The sequence below is a fragment of the Felis catus genome, chromosome B2 (assembly GCF_018350175.1).
Source record: "Felis catus isolate Fca126 chromosome B2, F.catus_Fca126_mat1.0, whole genome shotgun sequence".
Lineage (NCBI taxonomy): Eukaryota > Metazoa > Chordata > Mammalia > Carnivora > Felidae > Felis > Felis catus.
The window spans coordinates 3,468,182-3,489,444 of record NC_058372.1 but is presented as its reverse complement, the minus strand read 5'-3'; the positions used below and the strand labels follow the sequence as shown (position 1 = coordinate 3,489,444).

The 21,263-nt window shown below is 48.2% G+C and overlaps 2 long non-coding RNA genes and 4 other non-coding genes across 7 annotated transcripts; 3 read left to right on the top strand and 3 right to left on the bottom strand.

The window, feature by feature from the left end:
- Positions 1–2,293: 2,293 nt before the first annotated feature.
- LOC109500269 lies at positions 2,294–5,663 on the bottom strand. The gene is made up of 2 exons (XR_002157945.2): positions 5,517–5,663; positions 2,294–3,388 (listed from the first exon to the last, which is right to left on the bottom strand). It is a non-coding gene; the product is annotated as an uncharacterized LOC109500269 (long non-coding RNA).
- Positions 5,664–8,346: 2,683 nt separating this feature from the next.
- TRNAY-GUA lies at positions 8,347–8,438 on the top strand. Its single transcript is given in 2 exon segments — positions 8,347–8,383; positions 8,403–8,438. It is a non-coding gene; the product is annotated as a tRNA-Tyr (tRNA).
- Positions 8,439–9,642: 1,204 nt separating this feature from the next.
- LOC102901627 lies at positions 9,643–21,160 on the bottom strand. 2 transcript variants are annotated; one of them, XR_006598594.1, is made up of 5 exons: positions 19,851–21,160; positions 19,350–19,566; positions 12,560–16,218; positions 12,173–12,350; positions 9,643–10,660 (listed from the first exon to the last, which is right to left on the bottom strand). It is a non-coding gene; the product is annotated as an uncharacterized LOC102901627 (long non-coding RNA). The 2 variants fall into 2 exon arrangements; XR_002157921.3 differs by having other exon boundaries at positions 9,643–9,921.
- TRNAA-AGC lies at positions 10,311–10,383 on the bottom strand. Its single transcript has one exon. It is a non-coding gene; the product is annotated as a tRNA-Ala (tRNA).
- Positions 13,838–13,925, top strand: TRNAY-GUA. The gene is given in 2 exon segments: positions 13,838–13,874; positions 13,890–13,925. It is a non-coding gene; the product is annotated as a tRNA-Tyr (tRNA).
- Positions 19,357–19,445, top strand: TRNAY-GUA. The gene is given in 2 exon segments: positions 19,357–19,393; positions 19,410–19,445. It is a non-coding gene; the product is annotated as a tRNA-Tyr (tRNA).
- Positions 21,161–21,263: the final 103 nt, after the last annotated feature.

Below are 21,263 nucleotides of genomic sequence, written 5' to 3'. Positions count from 1 at the left end.
AGGCCTCAGGACAACTCATGAAAATGCTCTCACTTGAGTATCCACATCTGGCTGGACATGTGAGTCACCTGGCGAGCTTGCAAATTTGAGTCCTGAGCCCCAGCTCGGCCCTAGTGAAGCTGAATCTCTGATGCTTTAGAAACCAGGGCTTCCGAGGGGGTTCGTTTCATTTTAACACGACGGATTCGGTGGCCTGGCCCGGCTGGAGTACCGCGAGGGGTCAGCGTCTTACTGGAAGCCCTGTTTCTCGGTGTCTCGGGTTCAGAAACTTGACGTCGCGGGTCTTTTCTGCCATTCTCCCTTCCTCTTCCCAGGCATGTAGACTCTGCAGGGATGGGGTCCCGATTCCCCCAGATGAAACACACCCGTCCCTTTGTTCGTTCTGCACGCTCACTGAGCGCCACTCTGTGTCAGGCGGTGCTCTGGGGGTTGGGATTTATCAGTGGACAAAGCAACGACCCCTGCCCCTTACATTCCGCGTAGTAAATGCACAACTAAACGAAAAGCGGTGTTAGAGCGTGGTCAGGGTGCTGGGATCAGGTCGGGGGCACGCTGCAGCGGGAAACGGGGCTGTCAGGTGAGGCTTCCCGAAGGGGACTTTTGAGCAAACAGGAGCCACGGTGTCATTTTCGAGGAGAGTTTCTAAATAGAGGACTCAGGCCGAAGGCAAAGGCATGTTTGTGGCCGTGTGGTCTCAAAAAATGTGAGACCTTGCAGGCTGTCAGGACTTCGAGCTGAGTGAGGCAGGAATACGTCTCAGAAGTGTCTGTACAGAAGAGTGACAGGGTCTGACCTACCTCTGAAAAGGATAACTGGCTGTCGTGTCGGGAACAGATCTCAAGGGGACAATAGCGGTCACAAGGAGACCGTGTCAGGAGGCTCTTGGTGACCAAAGGTGTCAAGTCAGCCCGGAGGGGTCACAGGGCAGGAGCTGAGAAGTGGCCTGATTTCTGGGACTTCCTGGGGGTGCGAACGACAGTCAAGAAAAACTTTTAAAGTCAGAGAGCGACTTGGTAGATTTACACCAAGAAACAAACTGTTAGGGGGCCCTGTGTGTGTGTGTGTGTGTGAAGGCCAAATTCGTATGAAAGGTCGGCTAGGGTATAATCAGAGCAAAAAGAGACGGTAACATTGCTGGCGTCGCTGTAAAAACGCCGGTGCTGTTGGCTGTCTGTGCCCCACTGAGCCGGCGCCAGCCCCGCGGAATCACGGTGTGGAAAGCCTGCCCACTTCTGGGCGCCCTGGAGTCACCGCAAATTACCGCTCTCCACGCGCCCCCTTCCAAAGCTTCCTTGTCTCTTTACCCAGGCGCCTGGATGACTATCGCTGATCGATCACTCGCTCCCCGTGATGTTACACTTAGTCCCCAAACCATTCAGCATCTCACCTGCTCCGCTCAACTGCATCTGTCGTCGGGCGCGGGAGTCACATGTTTTACGCCACGTGGGTTCCCCAGAGTTGGGAGATCCCGTCGTCATGTACCCAATGACACCGAGAATCAAGAGTCGACATGACATGGATGAACAAGAAGGAACTTTCCTAGAGGGGTACACTGACCTTGACTGTCTTCCAAACCAACGGACGAACACCCTTCTCGTGCTGGACGCTCAGGATGAAAACACACGCAACGTGGTCCGGGCCTTCAAGAAGCCTGTCATCTCCCCACTGGGAGAATGTAACTGGTTCAGTGGAAGTGAAACCCCCAGCTGTGTTTGAGCTGGCGCTAGGAAATGAAGGGGTTTGGCGTGACGGGTTTAAAGAAGTAGGTGGTGGTGACGGGACCGGGTAGTTACGAAATCACCCGGGTTTACCAAGCAAAATCCGAGGAACGAAGACTCGTATCTGGTTCAGATGTTCTACCTGCGAGAGTCTACAACCACTGAGGATTTCCGGACCACGTGTTGTGGGCAGACAAACCCCAAGTCTCAGTGGAAAGCCTGAACCGCCTTTCCTCGCCCCGCAGCCCCTGCTGAGTGTTTTGGCTTCTGGGGTGCCACGAGGACTATACTGGGTTATCACGGATAAAACAAATAGTGCTAATATTAATAAACACATCCGGGGGCGCCTGGGTGGCGCAGTCGGTTAAGCGTCCGACTTCAGCCAGGTCACGATCTCGCGGTCCGTGAGTTTGAGCCCCGTGTCAGGCTCTGGGATGATGGCTCAGAGCCTGGAGCCTGTTTCCGATTCTGTGTCTCCCTCTCTCTCTGCCCCTCCCCCGTTCATGCTCTGTCTCTCTCTGTCCCCAAAAAAATAAACGTTGAAAAAAAAATTAAAAAAAAATAAACACATCCGATTGTCAATGAACTTATTGTATTTCTGGCTTATAAACAACCTTTGAGTTGCTTGGAACAGACTGCTTTTTCCTATTCTTACTAGTCCTTGGCTATATTGTTAAAACTGAATTGACATACTTGAAAATTGAATTTCTGAATCTAAGACCTGTGGCATCACCTCCAAGGCCAAGGCTGTCCTGAGCAGCTAACCTAACTGCTTCGATAAAACACTTGAACTGCAAAGGGTGTCTGGCGAGGGGTGGGGGGGAGGGGTCTTGTTGTGCCGATCTGCCAAAACAAAACACCACTGGGCGCTTGAACAACAGAGATTTATCTCCTCAGTTCTGGAGGTTGAGAAGTCCAAGGTCGAGGGGCCAGCTGATTCAGCTTCTGGTAAGAGCTCTCTTCTCGGTTTGCGGACGTCGCCTTCTCATCGTGTCCCCACGGAGAAGGGCGAGGGGGGTGAGCTCCCTTCCGGTGAGGACACTAATCCCACTGCATCGGGGCCCCATCCCCGTGACCTCATTTAACCCGATTGACTTCCTTACTCCAAATACAGCCATGCTGAGGGTCCCGTGTAAACTTCAGTAAGGCTTTCACATGAATTTTGGGGAGACCCCCCCCAAAAAACCCCATCCAAAACACACTGTGGCATTTGGAATTCGGAAGCTTCTCTGGCACACGGTAGGTAGTCAAACAGTTGTTGAAGGAATGATTGAGCTGCACTGTCTGTACAAAACTCAACCCCACCTTCTAAACATCTAACAGTGTATGATAAACACGACTAAATTAGCTAAAAAACCGCCTTACGGTGGCTTTTCCTCAGGACAGATACTCAGGAAGCGGAACGCAAGACTGTTCATTACTAGAGCCGGAATGGTGCTGGATGGAGCCAGATAGGAAAAAGACAAAAGAAAATACAAGTCGGCCAGTAATTTGAGGGCACCGACTACAAGGCCGTGTAAGCCCAGAGACAGATCGAACTCGGGAGGTCAGTCTCTGAGAAAAAGCAAAGGGGGACAAAACCACACTGTTGTGAACAGGAGGTTCTAGTTCAGCCTGTTCCGGAAGCTCCAACAGCAATCTGTCCGTCAGGCGTGCTTCTGGAAGCCTCGCTAGGTGAGGAGAGGAAAGGAAGAAAGGAGGAAACGTGTCAGAGGCCACAGGTCCAGGAGAAAGGAAGAACCCTCTAGGCACGCGTGCTCATCTGTGCAAGCAGCCCGGGGACAACCGCCTAGGCATTCCAGAAACAAAGGACAGTATCATTTTCTGAACAGGAAATAAGGAAGATGTGAGGAACGACTGCAGCAATTTTCAGAGATTATGGCCCAACAGATCTATCCACGTGACTGGACTGGAGGGCGTGGCCTCTGGGAAAGAGGCCTAAACTATGGCGCCAAAGAACAATGAAACCAATCCATGAACGTTGCCTCTAAAGCTAAAGCAACGTTCCTTCTTTCAGGCCTGTCACACGGGAGTCTCATGAAGGATAAAGCACTGCCCCCACTGCTGAACCTATTGCTACCTTTTTGTTTCATGTGGTATATTCTTGAACTTTCCACTCTGACTTACCCAAAGGTGTGGCCCAGATGAAAACCTTTCAAAGCGCCCTGTGAGGGCTCCCCTGCTTGAGCGGGTGGGGGGACTGAGCGGTTCACCCCATACACTTTGCTTTACGAATGCTATTTCATAGGATATTCACGACAATACCTCTTAGGACCTGTGTTATTTTTATTATCATCACCCCCATTCTGGACAGGGCACTGGGAAGTTAGAGAGGTCACAAAGGGGGGAAGAGACAGGATTCAAAAGTGGCCTAAGTGGTCTGAACACTAATAATGAGGTAGCAGAAAGAGAAATGATGAAGATAATTCCATTTACAATGGCACCAAAAAGAATAACAAGCCTAGGAATAAATTTAGGAAGTTTCACCAAGGAAGTGAGAGACCCATACTCCAAAAACTGTTAAACACTGATGAAAGAAACCGAAGGCAAGACAGACCAATGGAGAGATGTTCCGCGCTCGCGGACTGGAAGAATCAATCTTGTTAAAATCTCCATACGACCCAAAGTAATCTACAGATTGAATGCGAGCCTTATCAAAACACAACTGTGTTTTTCATGGAATATGCAAAAAAATGGGTATGGAACCACAAGAGACCCGCCCCCCGCCCCAGAGTCAAAGCGATCTAGAGAAAGAAGAACAAAGTTGGAGGTATCATAAACCCATAAAATTCATATTTCAAGATATATATATGTATATGTACATATATAACATGCATATTATATACCATGTACATTATATAACATATACACACTTCAAGATACACTACGAAGCTGTAATAATCACAGCAGAATAGTACTGGCACTAAAATAGACACATTGGCCAATGGAAGAGAACCCAGAAATAAACCCACACGTATATGGCCCATTAGGACAAAAGAGGCAAGAATATCCAATGGGAAAAAAGCAGCCTGTCGACAAATGGTGCCCGGAGAACCGGACAGCAACATGCAGAAGGACGAAACTAGACCACTTTCTTACACCATTCACAAAAACAAACTCAGAATGGATGAAAGACCTAAATGTGAGACCTAAAAGCATAAAACTCCTAGGAGAAAACAGAGGTAATAATTTCTCTGACATCAGACCGCACAACATTTTTCTAGAGCTGTCTCCTCAGGCAAGGGAAACAAAAGCAAAAGTAAACAACTGGGACTACACCAAACCGAAAAGCATTCGCACAGCGACAGAAACCATCAACAAAATGAAAAGGCAATCTACCGAACGGGAGAAAATATTTGCAAGTGACATGTCCAATAAGGGGCCAATATCCAAAATATATAAAGGACTTGCACAACTCAAACACCAAAAAACCCTAAACAATATGATTAAAAATGGGCAGAGGACCCAGACATGTTTCCAAAGAAGACATCCAGATGGCCAACAGACACGTGAAAAGGTGCTCGACATCACTCATCATCAGGGAAGTGAAAATCAAAAGCACAGTGAGATATCACCTCACACCTGTCAGAACAGCTAGAGTCAAAAAGGCAAGGAAACACCAAGTGTTGGCGAGGATGTGGAGAAGAAGGAACCCTTGGGCACTGTTGGTGGGAATGTACATTGGCGCAGCCGCTGTGGAAAACAGTAGAGGTTCTTCAAAAAGTTAAAAAGGGAAGTACCCTATGACGCAGTAATTTCACTACTGGCTAATAACCCAAAGAAAATGAAAACACTAACCTGAAAAGGTATATCCGCGCCGATGTTTATGGCAGCATTATTCACAGTAGCCCACATGTGGAAGCAACCCAGGCGTCCATCGATAGATGAACAAATAAAGAAGATGTACTATGTATATACAAAGGACTATTACTCAGCCATAAAAAAATGAGACCTCGCCATTTGTGACAACGTGGATGGACCTAGAGGACATAATTCAAAGACAAATACCATATGCTTTCACTTATATGTGGAATCTAAAAACAAAACAAACAACAAAAAAGCAAACTTTTAAATACGCCAAGTTGCAAAGAACAAACTTGTGGTTGCCAGGGGGAGGTGGGCAGGAGAATAAGTGAAATAGATAAAGGGGTACAAATTTCCAGGTATAAGATTACATCAGGGAGGTGAAAAGTACAGCGTTGAGAATATGGCCAAGACGATTACGATAGTATTGTCCGGTGACAGATCGTGACTACACTCATCATAGTGACCACAGTAATGCATAGAATTTTTGAATCAATACACTGTATCCCTGAAACTAACATACCACTGTTTATGATACTTCAATTAAAAAAAAAACAAACCCAAGTGGCCTAAGTGGCCCCAAATCCTTTGTTCTTTCCATTGTACTATACACGCTACTGAATAATGTCTGTTGCCCTAATTCCTACTACAAAAATTCGTTATTTACTTTTATATTGTGTTAAACAGAGCCTACCTACAGGAGGGTTCAATGCACATACATTTCTTGCAGTCTTACAACGCAGTGACCTTTAAAGCACATTTCACAGAAGCGGCTCTGCACTCCCCCCGGGACACACGCAGTCTGCACCTGGGGCGAGCCGGTCTCTGCCCCCGGCCAGGGTCACTACCGCACGCCCCCCACCCCCCTCTCCCCGGGATGTGGGGCGGGGTCACAGCCCGCTCAGCCCGCGGGGCCCGCGGCCAGCGCGCGCGCGGGAAACCTTACTGCAGGGACAAAGGAAAGAGCGACCTGTCGCTAGGCAGCGTGGGCCCCACTTGACACGAAAGGACCTTTAGCTGACGGAAAATTACGCAGTGCACAGCGCGAACTACAGAACCTTCAGGACGGCTCACCGGCCCGGCGTCGGGCGGAGCTGCCAGAGCTCCGCGGCCCCGGTCGCCCCCGCCGCACGTCGCGCCACGCCCTCCCGCCACGTGACCGCCGCTCGCCACGTGACCCCCGGCCACCCGCCCCCCGTGCGGCCCGGCGGTCCGCTGCCCCCGCCCCGGCTCCCGACCTGGAGGAAGGGAGCACGGCGTCCGGAGGGGGCGGGTGAAGAAGCCAGAAAAGTGGGCGGCCGAGCGAGTGTCCCCGGGCGGGCGCCCAAAACGGCCGTCGGGGCGCGGCCGTGTAGAGCCCCTTCGGCCGAGGGGGGCCCTGGCACGCTTTCTTTTCCTGGGTGGGCCTACCTGCCCCTCGGCCGGTCCCCCGAACTGCTGCCGCTTTCCGACCGTCGCGTCCGGGAGCTCGGCGCGCGCACGCTCACCTCCGTCTGAGAACACTCCCGAAGGACGTAAAGGGACCCCAAAACTTTCCTGCTTCTTCCCGGTTTCACCCCGGGTTGCATTTTATTTTGCAGATCTACAGAAAGGAATGTTATAGATTCATATACATGAATCAGGCAAGAGTCTTCAGCTACAAAAATACACGTTGTACATACACATCTCAGCGTCCCTCGCATCTACTGCCTGTACCGCCACCTCCCCCCTCTCTCAAGACTCCCTTCAGGCCCGTCTTTTCCATCTCCGAATCTTTTCTCACGTGGAGCGGGACAAAATGAAAGGCAGCTTTTTATTACATTTCGATGCATTTACCTTTTTGACAAGTGTGCTTTGACAAAATGGGTACTATGAAATACACCTATAAAATAACATTTAGTCAATTGGGCTTCGGGTGGAGATAAAATTTTATATGTAATTCATTCAGACTGTCCTCTCTTCAGGTAGATGGTTCGTGAAGACTCGAAGAGGTTAATGGCCAAATTAAGTGATTGACTTGCTTTTAATTCTTACTCAGAAAAAAAAAATTTTTTTTCTTTGTCCCACAGGTGGTCTCAATGATCTACTTGCCCAAGGGGGGTCATTTGCCCCATCTGTGTGGCTCCATCGGGTGACAGTGTAATGATATTTAATGGAACGTGAAGAAGGACAACACATTCCTGATGTCGGAGGCCACCGCAGGTCGATTTCATTAACAAGAGAGTAAACGACCTTTTTGACCTTCAGACAGTCAGAAAACTTGGTCAGAACCTCACACTTTGCAAAATTAACTAGTATTTGAAAGACATTAGTTTCTACCTTGCGTGAAGATAGAGAAGAATTTAAAAACGTAGTTTTGGCTCCCTATCGATGTTTTTGCCGAGTTCAGAATTCGTGTGATAAACCATTTGTCTACAAAGACAAATGTCAATGAAAGGACATTTAAGCGTTTCGGAGAGCTTTTCTTCCTCCTCCCCCTCCTTCTGTTAGTGACCCTGTTAGAATTTAAGTCACTTCAAATCCTATTTCTAACTTGAGTCAAAATCGGTTACTGAAATTCATTCCTCATCATAGAAAACGCTCCTCGCTAAGTCCTTAGCCGTTTCTGTGCCTGCTTATTTTATTTTGCTTTTTGCAAACCAGTGGAGGCTCCCGTTTCCTTCTTCGTCCAGGGCAGTGGACCTTGGAGCGTCCGTCGCGAAGGAGCGCGGGATTAAGAACGGAAGAGCGGACGCGGCCAGGGCGGACCCGTAAACCACGCGGCCGAGCGAAGGGACCAGCGCCTACGGGCTCCCAAGCGCGCGCAGAGAAGGCATCCTCGGCCTGAACGCTCAGCAGTGTGATTCCTTCGATAGCTCAGTTGGTAGAGCGGAGGACTGTAGTGGTGAATACTCCTCGGGCATCCTTAGGTCGCTGGTTCGAATCCGGCTCGAAGGAATTCGTGTTTTGCGTCCTTTTTTTTTTTTTTTGAAGCCTCACCCTCAAAAACGTGCATTTCAGCTACATACATCCCCGATGTGCGTCTCCAAAGACTATTCCCGTTGTACAACGAATCTAATTTTTAAAATTACTGGTTTCTGTAACGACTAATACGCGCGATCAGACAGGCTTCAGCCGCACACTTCACATACAGCGGGGGCCGCAGAGAAGTCCTGGGCCCTGCCGAGGCGGAGCAGAGGCGGCCCTACGGGGCTGGAGGTCCGCTGACGCGTCCGCGCTCTCCCACCGGGGGGACCTGGGACCCGGGAAGGAAGGACGCGACCTGCGTAGGAAGGACGCGACCTGCGGGTAATCGGTGGGGCACGCGCGCCCCCTGGTGGAATTGGAGTCGCGAGTCTCCCGGACGGTGTTTTTCCTGCTGGACTGCAGGCAGCCGCCCACAATGTCAGGGCCGGATGAAATTCCGGGATTCAGGGGCACTACTCCCCCTTCTCGGTTTAATTGTGTAACGGCGGTTTTGAACCCTGCCTGAGGAAAGTCGGTGGACACAGAATCACTTGGGCAGGTTTTACAACGCGCCTCTGCCTGGACCATTTTGAAGGTGCGACCTAGGCATTGGTAGTTTTAAAAATTCCCAGGTGGCATTCATGTGCCGCAGGGGTGGAGAACCACGGATAGGAGAGAAACAAAAATCCTAGAATTAAAAATAACAGACAAGGTGGGAGAAATGGGTAGGACTTTCTACCCATTTTGGGAATCAGCTCAAAAGAGAGAGATTCCGCTTATCAACAGAAAGCATTTGCTAATTTTGCGCCAATCTCATTAAAATATATTAATCCCACTTGCGCCCTGTCTCAAACATGGGATCCCGACCACCTCCCGAGTGGGAGAGTCCTCAACTACGAAGATACTAATTAGATCAAGTAAAGAAGACTTGTGTGCGAATTTTGTCCTTGGTAATTTTTTGTATTTTTTGAATTTTTTGTATTCCTTCCTGTGCTTCAGAACTTTTAGTCTTAAATGATTCTCAAGCTTTGGTGTATATCAGAACACAGAAGCCCAGGCTTCTTGCATTGGGGTAGTGTGAGAACCACTGCCTAAACCATATTGGAAACTATCCCTATTAAGGGCTGAAGCTTGGTCTTAACTGATAGCTCCTGATGAAGTTTTTTTTTTTTTTTTTTTTTTTTTTAATGTTTTTTATTTCTGAGACAGAGAGAGACAGAGTGAAGTTTGTTTTTTGAAAGCGAACTGGGGCAAAAGAGTAAAGAAGAAAACTGGTCCGATTTTCTTTTCAAAGATAACTTTTGGGCGCTGGATGCAAAGTGTATTAGAAAGTCCTGGCCTGAGCTTCTGGAGGCACCACCGAGGTTCTCCACCCTCCTGTGACTGGGCCGTTTTCTGCCACAGCCCGGTATCAGTATCCGCATCATCACCACCACCTCCAAAGATCTAGCCGTCCGACTCCAGAGGAGGAAAACTGCATGCATAAAAAACAAGTCTGAAATATACTTGATTATGTGGCTCTTCACCATCTCGCTAAGAAATGGGAATCCTTCCTTCCAGTTTTAAGAACTTGAGGTGGCCCTACATAGGTCAGATGTGTGGGAAATAGACTGAGAATAAAAATACAATATTAATGCATAAATAATTGAAGTGTCGATTCGTAAGTCCACGTGGCAGGGACCAATATTCAAATCTGCAAAACGTCTGCCAAATCCTAGAGACCTCAGCCTTCCTATCCTGGCACTGTCTGAAGGCCTTCCCTGTTATGACCTGGGCCCCGCTCCCAGCTGGTGATGTCTCCATCATCTCCGTCTGTTTAGAGGAGCAGGAAAGCAAAAGCCAGCGGGGAAGAGAACGCAAAACTGGAGAATGCGGGCATCGATCCCGCTACCTCTCGCATGCTAAGCGAGCGCTCTACCATTTGAGCTAATTCCCCGTCCGGACACGCCGCCGCGCCTCTCTTCCCCACTTTGAAATCTGGAGGCCATTCAGAACGTGTCGCGCCACCTGTTCGTAGTCGGTCTTAGCCAATTGTTTGGGGTGCGGGGCCGCAGATCAATGGCCATTCTGTCCCTCGGCACCACCTACAACCTGTCCTACGCTTCTGGACCCTGTCGGTAAAAGAGCTCAGAGTGCAGCTGGAATCCAGGCCGTGGAGTCCTCAGAAACACTTGTCTTAGAAATTGGGCAAGAGTTTAACCCTGGACGTCCATCTGTGGAAACAGGGAATGGAAGGAAATTGCAGGTGCATCCAGGAGGGGAAACTAAGTTTCTCGAGCAAAGAGGCTCGGCTTTGGCCTTGGCAATAGGCCCTCACAATCCCTGCACCCCTACATTTTCCACCAGTTGACTCTGCTGGCTTCAGAAACAGACTCTCCGGAGTCCCCACAGACATCCTTATTAAAAAAAAAAAAACAAAAAAAAAAAACAAAAAAAAAAAAACCAAAAACCCTTAAAAAAACTGGCTTAAAAAAAAGAAAATCCCCGCCTGTGGATACATGGCCACGAGGGGGCGCGCGTCCCAGTTTATTTCTCCTTTCATTCTGGCTTCTATATTTCTGATTTTGATTAAAGGGTGTAAAAGTTATTTTGCATTTTTCCAAGGTAAACATTAATCGGATGCTAAGATAATTCTGCCTGCAGGCTGAGATCTAGAGTCTTTGCAAAAAGACAAAGGCAGTAGTCACCTCTTTTTCTTCGGACTTATTGGGTACTAAGTATCAGGTACTGTACTAGGTGCTGCTTACTGGACAGAGCTAGCTCCGAAGAGCAGGATTCGCTGGGCATTGCCAGGAGCCCATCACGTGCAGGAAAGCCATATGAAAGCTTTCAGTCCCATCTACACCTTCGACTTCTTCGCCTAATATTCCATCATTAGAGACTTCCTCCATTTGGTTTAGTGTTATTTTTTAGTCTCAGTGAAATTGAAGCAAGCGATCAAAATTCAAACGGAGGAGAAACATCTCAATTAAGAAAGTGACTCTCCGTCCCTATGCAGAACAGCCCTTTCCAAGATCCTTAAAATGCCCTTCACGTCTGCTCTCCTTTTTTGCTTTTTCTCCGCAATCAGGGCTGATAAAAACGCGGATGAATAGCCCTCTGACTGACGAAAACTTCCACCTTCTTGCCTCCCCACAACTTAGGAAAGAGAGTTCACAACTCGGGTTTTCCGAGTGTGTGTAGAAACCCACCGTTCAGTTCAAAACTTAGCTCCAGGCCAGCCCCACCCTGACTGTCCCCAGCATCTGGATGTGTCTCCCCTATTCTTTCCTGGACAGAATTCACCCCGCTGCAGAAGTCCATTTGGCCTCCGCTCACTTTTTCCTCCCTATTTATTTTCCCTATGATTCTAAGGGTGTAGGTGTGGAATTTTAGCGACAGAAAGTAGGCCTGCTCCACAGCTCAGGTCCATGGACGGAACACTGGCATGACTAACCACACCGGCAGCGACTGGTTTGTCTGGGGGCCTGCAGTCATGAGCTGGGAGTGTTAGTTTCCAGTCCCACTGTGTTGGGTGTTACATTTCCCAACACTCGGCTTCCACAGAGACCAAATGAAAATCAAGAATATTACTTTAAAACTCACATGGACGTTTTACCAGTTGTTACCAGACTCCACTCTAAGCTCTCTGTTCTGGACTGAATTGCGTTCCCCCCAAATTCACATGTTGAAGCTCTAACCCCCAGGGTGATTGTATTTGGAATAAGGAAGTAAGCAAGGTTTACCAGGTTGTAAGGGCGGGGCCCTGATCCCCTGGGATTGGTGGCTTACAGGGGAGCCACCAAAGAGCCCATTCTCTCTCTGCCCTGTGAAGGCACAGCCAGGAGACGGCCATCTGCAAGCCAAGAAGAGAGCTGTCACAGGAACTGAATGGCCTTGGTCATGGGCTTCCAGCCTCCAGAACTGTGAGAAAAAAATAATTTTTGTTGTTTAAGCCACCCCAGTCTGTGGCATTTTGTCACAGCAGCCTGAGCAGACTAAGACAAAAACCCCTTTTTAATCTGGCTTGTGATAAAGGAGATGGGAGTCTGTGAACCACATTGCTGATTTACTGCCAAAAGGGAAGCTAGGAGGAGAATGAAAGACTGGAGAAGGAGGAAAGGTGGGCTTACTCCTTCCCGTGTCCTTTCCGGGAACTTCCCGTTCCTCTAAGTGTGGCCCCAGCGATGAATCCATCACCATCCTGAAATTTCAGCACCTGTTGGCAACGTTTTCTACTTGGTATTCAAAGCACAGAAAGGACACCTGATAATGTTAAGAGAAACCGTCCACTTCTTAGGACGCTTTTTCTCTAGCTGCTAATCCTCTATTAGGTCAGGAACATTGAAAGGAACGTTACTAGGTTCCGTTTCACTAGCGTCTCATGGAAAGGGACTTCATTACTGAGCTCCCTATCAACTATGAGCTCTCAATGTTTCTAATAGGAGGCACTGGCAATTGCCATTTGAAGAAAAATTTGGATTTTTTTCCCAATAATATGGTTTTGTCGAACTTTTATTATAAGAAGCACAGATATTTTATAGAGAAACCCACTTAATCTCTTCCTTAAATATATTACAAAGGAAAGCCTTTTTGCTCCAGGTAGTTTAGCAAATTCTCTACTTGTGTCTATTTCTGTAGCAGGTGCAAGGAAACTGATCAGTTTCTGTTGAACCTCAATGTTGTCTGATTTTCTTGGGGTCAGGAATATTTATATTTCCACTTAAGAATTTTAAGAATTGTTGTTTCATTTTAATTGCTCTACTATAATTATGCAGTGGAATGTGAACCACCCAGATCATATTTACCCAACTAAGAACATTTATACACACACACACACACACACACACACACACACACACACACACACACACCACTCCACATTTTTCATCATTAGAGTTAAGAATAGACACGATTTCCCATTGGACTTTCACTGTGGACTACTGGAATGTACCAAAATGCATGGGACCTTGCTCTGTTCACAACCCAGGGATCTTCTCCAACCTAGTTGTCTGTATTTAGGGCAACCATAACATTTATTGAGCAAACTTTGACACTTTGGAGAGAAGGAGTAGGTAACCGGAGAGGAAGGAAGGAAATCGGTCCATAATAAGAGGGCACTACCTTCAGCTATATTGTTCCTGGGGGAGGAGGACAGGGGACAGCCTTAGGGGTTTTGCTTGAGAGCTACATAAGTGATATCCTAATGTCTTTTATGTATAACCCAATGAATTTGATGTCTTTATAAACCCATGGAACCAGCTGTCTATCCAGATCACTATATAAAACACATTCGGGGTCTAGGAAGTCAGCTTAAGGCTGCACTTTGAAAAGTGCACGTGAACATTACCAACACAGACCGTCTGGACCGACGTTATTTTAGGAATCCTGAAAGGGTGCCTCCCAGGAGTCCTTCGATAGCTCAGTTGGTAGAGCGGAGGACTGTAGGTGCGATAGTTGGACATCCTTAGGTCGCTGGTTCGAATCCGGCTCGAAGGACGACAATTTTGGAAATCGTAGACAACTCCAGCGACGCCACAGCAACATTTAGACCCTTACTGAACGCAGGGAATAGTCCCTTTCCGCGAGTCTCCGTTCACCTTTTCGCCTGTGAAACTCACACGCTTGCGAGGGCGGCCCGGCTCCGCGCGCGCGGCCCCGACCCTGGGCTCCCTGCGCGCGGCCGTCTCGGGTTCCAGGTTCAGCGTTTCCCCGCGCGCGGCCCCGGCGCCGGCTCCGCGCAGCGCAACGGCGAGGGCGCGCGAGTGTCTCCGACGTTGGGGTCCGCGCCCGCCGCTGGGGGCCCTGTTAGCCCGGTGACGTCTGAAGAAGCCTTCTGTCGGAGAAATTTCAGACACACCCAGGACGCAGCATAACGAACTCCCATCGTACCCACCGCCCAGATACGGCCACCACCGTGGCACCGTCTAACCCCAGAGCCACACCCTGCCCGCAACCTGTGACCTTTGGGCACAAACCCGAGATGTGTTCTCCTTTCTCCCGCTCCTGTGTCTCGAAGAGATCGGTGTGAAGGACGGAAGAGGGGACAGGACCAGCCCAAGCCTCCTGTCCCCTCTGCGAACACACCAGGAGTGGAGGACAATCACCTTTCAGATGAACCGAGTGCGCGGGTGGGAGGCCGCCTGCACCTTGGGGATGTTCCCGCGCTGGGACGCGTGCAGACACACGAGGAGGTCGAACTTGCACACGCGGGTTCGCTCGTGACCCAAGACACCTGCTCTGCTCCCAGCCGATCGCGGCTACTGCGCAATTCGAAGGAGCTGGGCCTGCGGAAGCCCTGCCTGCTGCGCGCCGTCAGGGGGACGAGACCACCCACAGCTTTCCTCTAGCTTTCGGCCGTGAACTTGGACTTGGCACGCATGTTTGAGACAGTCGTGTAGCTTCTCGTAGAATATCACGCTCAGCCTGTTTGCTAATAGGTTGGTGTAAAACCCAACATTTAAAAATGATCTCGAATGGTAATTTTCAGGAACAGCAAGGAATTAGGAGGGTTTGAAGATTCCTGCTGTCCTTTTCAGTCTGTCTTTGGGGAAGCCTGTTCCCAGCAACCAGATGGCCGGTAGAAGCTACCAAGTTTTAAGCAGAATGAATTCTGGAATGTTGTTGCAAGAGAGGAAAGGAGAACAGGGCAGTCCTGTGGCCCACGCGACGCAGGACAGAGCAGGTGAAACGCCTCGTGTCTAACGACTTATATCCTTTTTGCCGGAGTCCCAACTACTGCAGTTTTCAGTCTTGAAAAATTGCCACAGCCTTTTCAAATCCCATCCAAGATCTGGATTCACTCTGATAAATTTGCTCCACTTTTAGCTCAACACATTTAGAAATTCCACAAAGAGCCTGAGCCTACGATGAGCAGCTTTTCCAGAATACTTTCCTGGAATCCATTTCTTGGAGTGACTGGAAAAAAACCTCACCTCTCTTGAAGTAATACAAAATGACACTAGGCTGGCAGGCAGACTCTCGGCAAACGTCACTGAACTTTTCTTTCACTCAGCGATAGAACACGGACAATTGGAAACCAACAAACAAATCTTTGAACCCTCTTACCATACATATCTCTTGGTGCAGAAGCTCACACATTTCTCTTGGGTGTTTTCCTAGGAGGAGAATGAGCCTTCCTCGTGGATTCAGACTTGCGCGTTTCCTGTGTGTCCGCCTGAGTAGGGTAGGTTACACTGCAGTCACAAGCATTCCCCCTCTGCAAATCATGACGGCTCGTAACCGGAAACTCTTCGGCGTCATATAAATCAGTCATGGTTTGCCTGGTGGGCTCCTTGTGGATCCCCAACAACTCAGATCATATTTTGTCAGGGGAAGGGTCAAGAGGGGTGTGGTGGATGGCTCACTGGCTCTCCAACTTCCAGGAGGGACATCTCATTTGTCAAAACAGTTGTGTCACACGGCCACATCTATTTCTAAAGGAGTAATGAACTCTAGTCTTAGATATGGTACAACACAATGTCAGGAGATTTTTGAAAAGCAATAGTGTCCATTACAGTTCACCACGCAGCCACCAACGATTCTGCCCACCCTCCTTCCTAAAAGCCAAACACGCTTGGCTTCCCCTGGGGGGAGACAACATAAAAGTCCATGAGAACGTCAGTTTGCTGAAAGTCTAGCATCTCTGAGTGATGCATGCTGGTTCCTTCGCTGGTGAAGGATTTGCATTTGTTTCTACACGGCTCTTCGTAAATGCAACTAGGTCTGTCCAAATGTGACATTTAGGACGACTAAAACCTTGTATGTGATACAAAACATCAGCTTGAACGCACTGGAGATTTAAAAATAGGGTAAACACAAATTTGTGTAATTGCATAATATGCTACAAATAGTAAGTACTACGGGTAAAAGAACAAGTAAACAGGGTAAGTTGGGAATCGGTGATAAGGAGGCCGTGGGCAGCAAGAAAGAGACTGCTTAGCAATGGAATCGAGTTGGTGTTGAAGTTTCCGTATGGATGACCAGTTTTCTTTTGTTTTTAATTACTTCTATTGAAATATAACTTAAACACAGTAAAAGTCAGGGGCTCCTGGGGGGCTCAGTTGGTTAAGCATTTGACTCTTGATTTTGGCTCAGGTCAGGATCTCATGGTGTGTGAGATCGAGCCCTGGTGTCGGAGCCTGCTGAAGATTCTCTCTCCCCCCTGTCCCTCTCCCCTGCTTGTGCACTCTCTCTCTCTCTAAAACAAAACAAAACAAAACAAAACAAAACAAAACAAAACAAAACAAAACAAAACAAAACAAAACCCCCCCACACACATAGTAAAATCCATTCCTTTTAAGTCTTTTTAAGTGTAGGTTCGGTGAGTCTTGAAAATTGTATTCAGTCATAGAACGACCACAACCATCATGATATAGAACCTTTTCATCCCTCCAAAAAGTTTACTTCTGCCTTCAGAAGCACTGATCTGCTTTCCGTCGCAGTACTTTTTGCAAAAGTCTAGAGAGAGACTCGCGCAGCGTGCGGCTGGGAGCCCGGCTTCCTTTACCTAGCAGTGCTGTTGGGATTCACCGGGTGTATACCCATGGTTCATTCCCTCTTACTGGCCAGTAGCCCATGGTAGGGATGTACTACGATCTGTTTCTTCACTCACCAGCTAACGAAAGTTGGTATTGGTTTTCTTGTTAATAACAAAACTGCTTGTTATGGACCGAATAACCACCCCCCGCCCTGTTCCTATGTTGAAGCCCTGATTTCCAGTACATCAGAATGAGACCGTATTTGGAGATGGACCCTGAAAGACGTTACTGCATTCATTGTGTGCCTTGACCCGATCTGGCTGGCATCTTTATAAGAGGAGGTGACGAGGACACAGAGAGAGTCGCTAGGAGCATGTGAGTACAAAGTAACTACCGTGGAAGGAGGAAACAAGAAGATACCCTTCTGAGGTCAAACAGAGGCCGCAGAAGAAATCAACCCTGCTGACACCTTGATCTTGGGCCTCAGCTTCCAGAGCTGTGAGGAAATAAATTTCTGTTGCTTGAGTCACCCAGCCTGTGGCGCGTTGTCATGGCGGTCCTCACCGACTATTACGTGGCTATAAATATTTTGGGTGTAAGTCTTTGTATGGACGTGCGTTTTCATTTATTTTCGGTAAATAATATAGACATGGGACTGCTGGATCCTATGGGAAGTGTGTATTTAACTTTCAAAGAAACTACCAGCTGTTATCCAAGGGGGCTAGACCGTTTTACATTCTCATTGCAGTTCGTTTCTCCACATCTTAGCACAGTCAGTCTTTTAAATATTGGCCATTCAGAATCGTAAGGAACACTGTAACACATTCACATGTCCTACCCACATTTATGGGGAGGGGATTATTCAGATATTCTAAGAGGTGGGTGAAAATCTCGGGGTCGTCTTAGATTTCGGCCTCCTTTGATGAATGTGTGGAGGCATCTCCTGGGGCTTAATCTGCATTTCCCTCGTGGCTAATGATGTCTACCTTTTCAGGTAGTTATAGGTCATCTGCACATCTTCAGTGAAATGTCTGTTGAGATCCTTCCCTTTTTTAAAAAAAATTGAATTGTTTGCCTCCTGATTGAGTTGTGAGAATGCTTTATACTGGATAAAAGTCTTGTATATCAGATGTTTGTTCTGCAAATACTGTCTCCCAGTCTGTGGTTTGACTTTTCGTTTTCTTAGTGGTATCTTTTGAAAACAGCTCTCTCTCTCTCTGCCCCTCCCCCACGTTTTCTCTCTGTCTCTTAAAAATAAATACGTAGGGGCGCCTGGGTGGCGCAGTCGGTTAAGCGTCCGACTTCAGCCAGGTCATGATCTCGTGGTCCGTGAGTTCGAGCCCCGCGTCGGGCTCTGGGCTGATGGCTCAGAGCCTGGAGCCTGTTTCCGATTCTGTGTCTCCCTCTCTCTCTGCCCCTTGCCCGTTCATGCTCTGTCTCTCTCTGTCCCAAAAATAAATAAATGTTGAAAAAAAAATTTAAAAAAAAAATAAATAAATACGTAAACTTAAAAAAAAAGGAGAGAAATGTACTAGACCATATATATTCTTAGTTTCTCATGAGAGGGAACAGAATAACTACATTTAATATAAATTATGTGTTGGCAGATTTCTCATAGAAATCACTAGGTAGGATCTTCTGAAGAAAAATGTACTTTTTCAAGGCTACAGTTACAAAGTATTTTTAAATAAGAAATACTCTTTTATAGATAAACTTACCAGAAATCTTTTCTAAGGATACATCATCAAGAAATGTCTGTCCAGATGGCTTCCTGTTTTCTCCAACCGTGTTCAACCAGGAAGCCAAACACCATTACAGGTGTTCATTAGCAATGCATGATAGCATCCCCCCCCCCCCAATAAATGTCTACGTTGCTCTTCTCAAAATTGGGGAGGGGCGTATTTCATTTATTTGGTCCACTCTAATATGAGGCACTCAGTTCCTAGACATACACTCGCATACGCGATGCCCCTCGTGGTTTGGGTCTAGCACATTTCCGTCTGTACACTTTCCTTGTCTTTCAACAAGGAGAAATGCAATGTTTCCAAAATGAACTTGGCAGTGTCTCTGCTTTAAGGCAGTAGAGCCCTCTTCAACTGAGTTATCTATATTTAGGATAAGTTATCATTTATCGGCCACTATAACAGGCGTTAAGTGGCCAGGACAGCGGGGCCGCAGTAGGGATAAGGGTGATGGGCCTCAGGGAGCAGGATATGGAACATGGATGGTGGTATTTCCTTTTTTAAAGACCTGAAACAGGCAGTAAAAAGCACAAAACTTAAGTTTTTATGAATACTGATTTTTTAATATACCTCTATGATCGCGACCCCTATCAGTTTTAGAACATTTCCAGCACCCTAGAAAAAAATCCGCACTAGATTTTAAAAATAGAATCCAAACAAAACCATTGGAAGAAACATTAAGGTATTCTAACAAGTCTTACCACCAATCCTTCGATAGCTCAGTTGGTAGAGCGGAGGACTGTAGACGTGTGGTTGTGGTCATCCTTAGGTCGCTGGTTCGAATCCGGCTCGAAGGACGTGGCCTTTTTGAAAGGTTTTCGGTGACACTGCACAGCTGGCTGGTCCCCTAGCGTGTGTAGGAAAACTTGAACACAGTTGGGCGGACTGTCATTTGTACTTACAGATGAACTCGTAGGACTGAAAAATAATAAAAACAATAGTAAACGACCCCCAGATACGTACACAAAAAGCTGCTTATGTAAGTCGGGGTCTCCAGGAAGGCTGACTTTTCATGGAGTTTGGGAAAGGGAAAGGGTCATGGGGAGGGCGGACAACCGGAAGGACGTCTTGACCCAAAGTTTACAATTCATTTTGGAGGCCCGGTGGTCTTTCTGGACTGTTATGCTGATATTTAAGCGCATAAACATTTAATTAATGGCAACTTGAAACACACACAAGGTCGAGAAAACAGCATATGTTACCATCGCAGCCATCACACGGGTAGAACAGGAAGCATCTATTTCCGCAGATACCCCCCTTCCCACCCCGGCCTCTTGAAGCAGTGCCGAGATGTGCTCTCACTTCTTCCGTAGTTGCTCGGTGCTTTGAAGACGGAAGAATGACATACGGGACCGAGTCTGTGCCTCTTACCGCCCTCTCCCGCCTCGAAAAAAGGAGCGGCGGGCAAATGATAAAGTTTGCTTTCGTAACATTAATGAAACCGGCGTGTAGGAACTCGAGTTTCTTAGATCTTTCGCCCACTCCAGGAAGAGCGTGGCGCTGCGTTCCTGCAGGAATATACTGGGAGGCTCTCTGGCAGGAGCTGTCACGTAGGAAGGTAGCTTGTGGACGGACACCTGCGCCCCCTGCTGCGGTCCTCTGGGTTCCTCGGCGCCCTCGCCTGTTCCAGCGGGATGGGAATTTCCGTCCGGCAGCAGCGAGGGCGGGTCTAAGTTACGCTTAAACTCGCCCCGGGCCCCTTCCGGAAAGCGGGCTGGAGGGTTTGTCCGCATTCCAGGCCGCGCCCCTTTCCGCCCCACTGCAGGTGCGCGTGGGAGGAACGGCGGCTCCAAGAGCACGGAGACGGCGCCCCCTGCTGGGCGCGTCCGCGCGCGACGGGACAGGGCGGAGCCAGGCACCTGCGGGAGAGAGGTCTCAGCAGGAGTGCCAAGACCGCCCGCGGGGCCGTCCTCACAGACAGGTCTCGCGAGACCAGGGTTAAGCGCGCCGCCCGGGGGGGGGGGTCCCCAGACTCCGGGCCGTGTGTATATGTGCCAACAGGTGTTTATAATATAAACACGAAACACGTATCAGTACAAATGTATGATAGGCGCCAAGCACGTATTTAACGTTAGGGCAATAACTGTTACACATGAACATTTGGGGGACATCTTTACGAAATCAAATCTAAAATGAATACTTTAAACAAAATACTTGTAAACTACTTGAGGTCACAACTGAAATTTTCAAAATGCAAATCTCACTTCCAAAACCTGTATTTGCGAAGCTACATTTCCAAAACTTAGAAACATTCAAAACTCGCAGCTAAATTTTGAAAAATAATTCAGATTTCAAAACTCAAGACAATTTTAAAAACTGAAGTAATCTGTAAAAGGTGGAACAGCCCCCAACCGGAGGCACAGCCGGGTCCCTTGGGTAAAATGCTGTTTTGATCGCTGACACACAGAAACCTCTCCCAACTTCCCAGTTTTCCAGCATTTCCAGGAAGAGCCTGCTTCCCGCCTTCCTACACCTCACCAAGGCGTTCTCCAGGGCGCGTTAACACTTGGGGACCCACCCGCTCGGCTTCTGCCTCTGGGCCTGCTCGACCCCGGGTCCCACCCGTCAGCTTCGGATCTCGCGGCCGCTCCGGCCCCCACTTCCGCTCTCTCCAC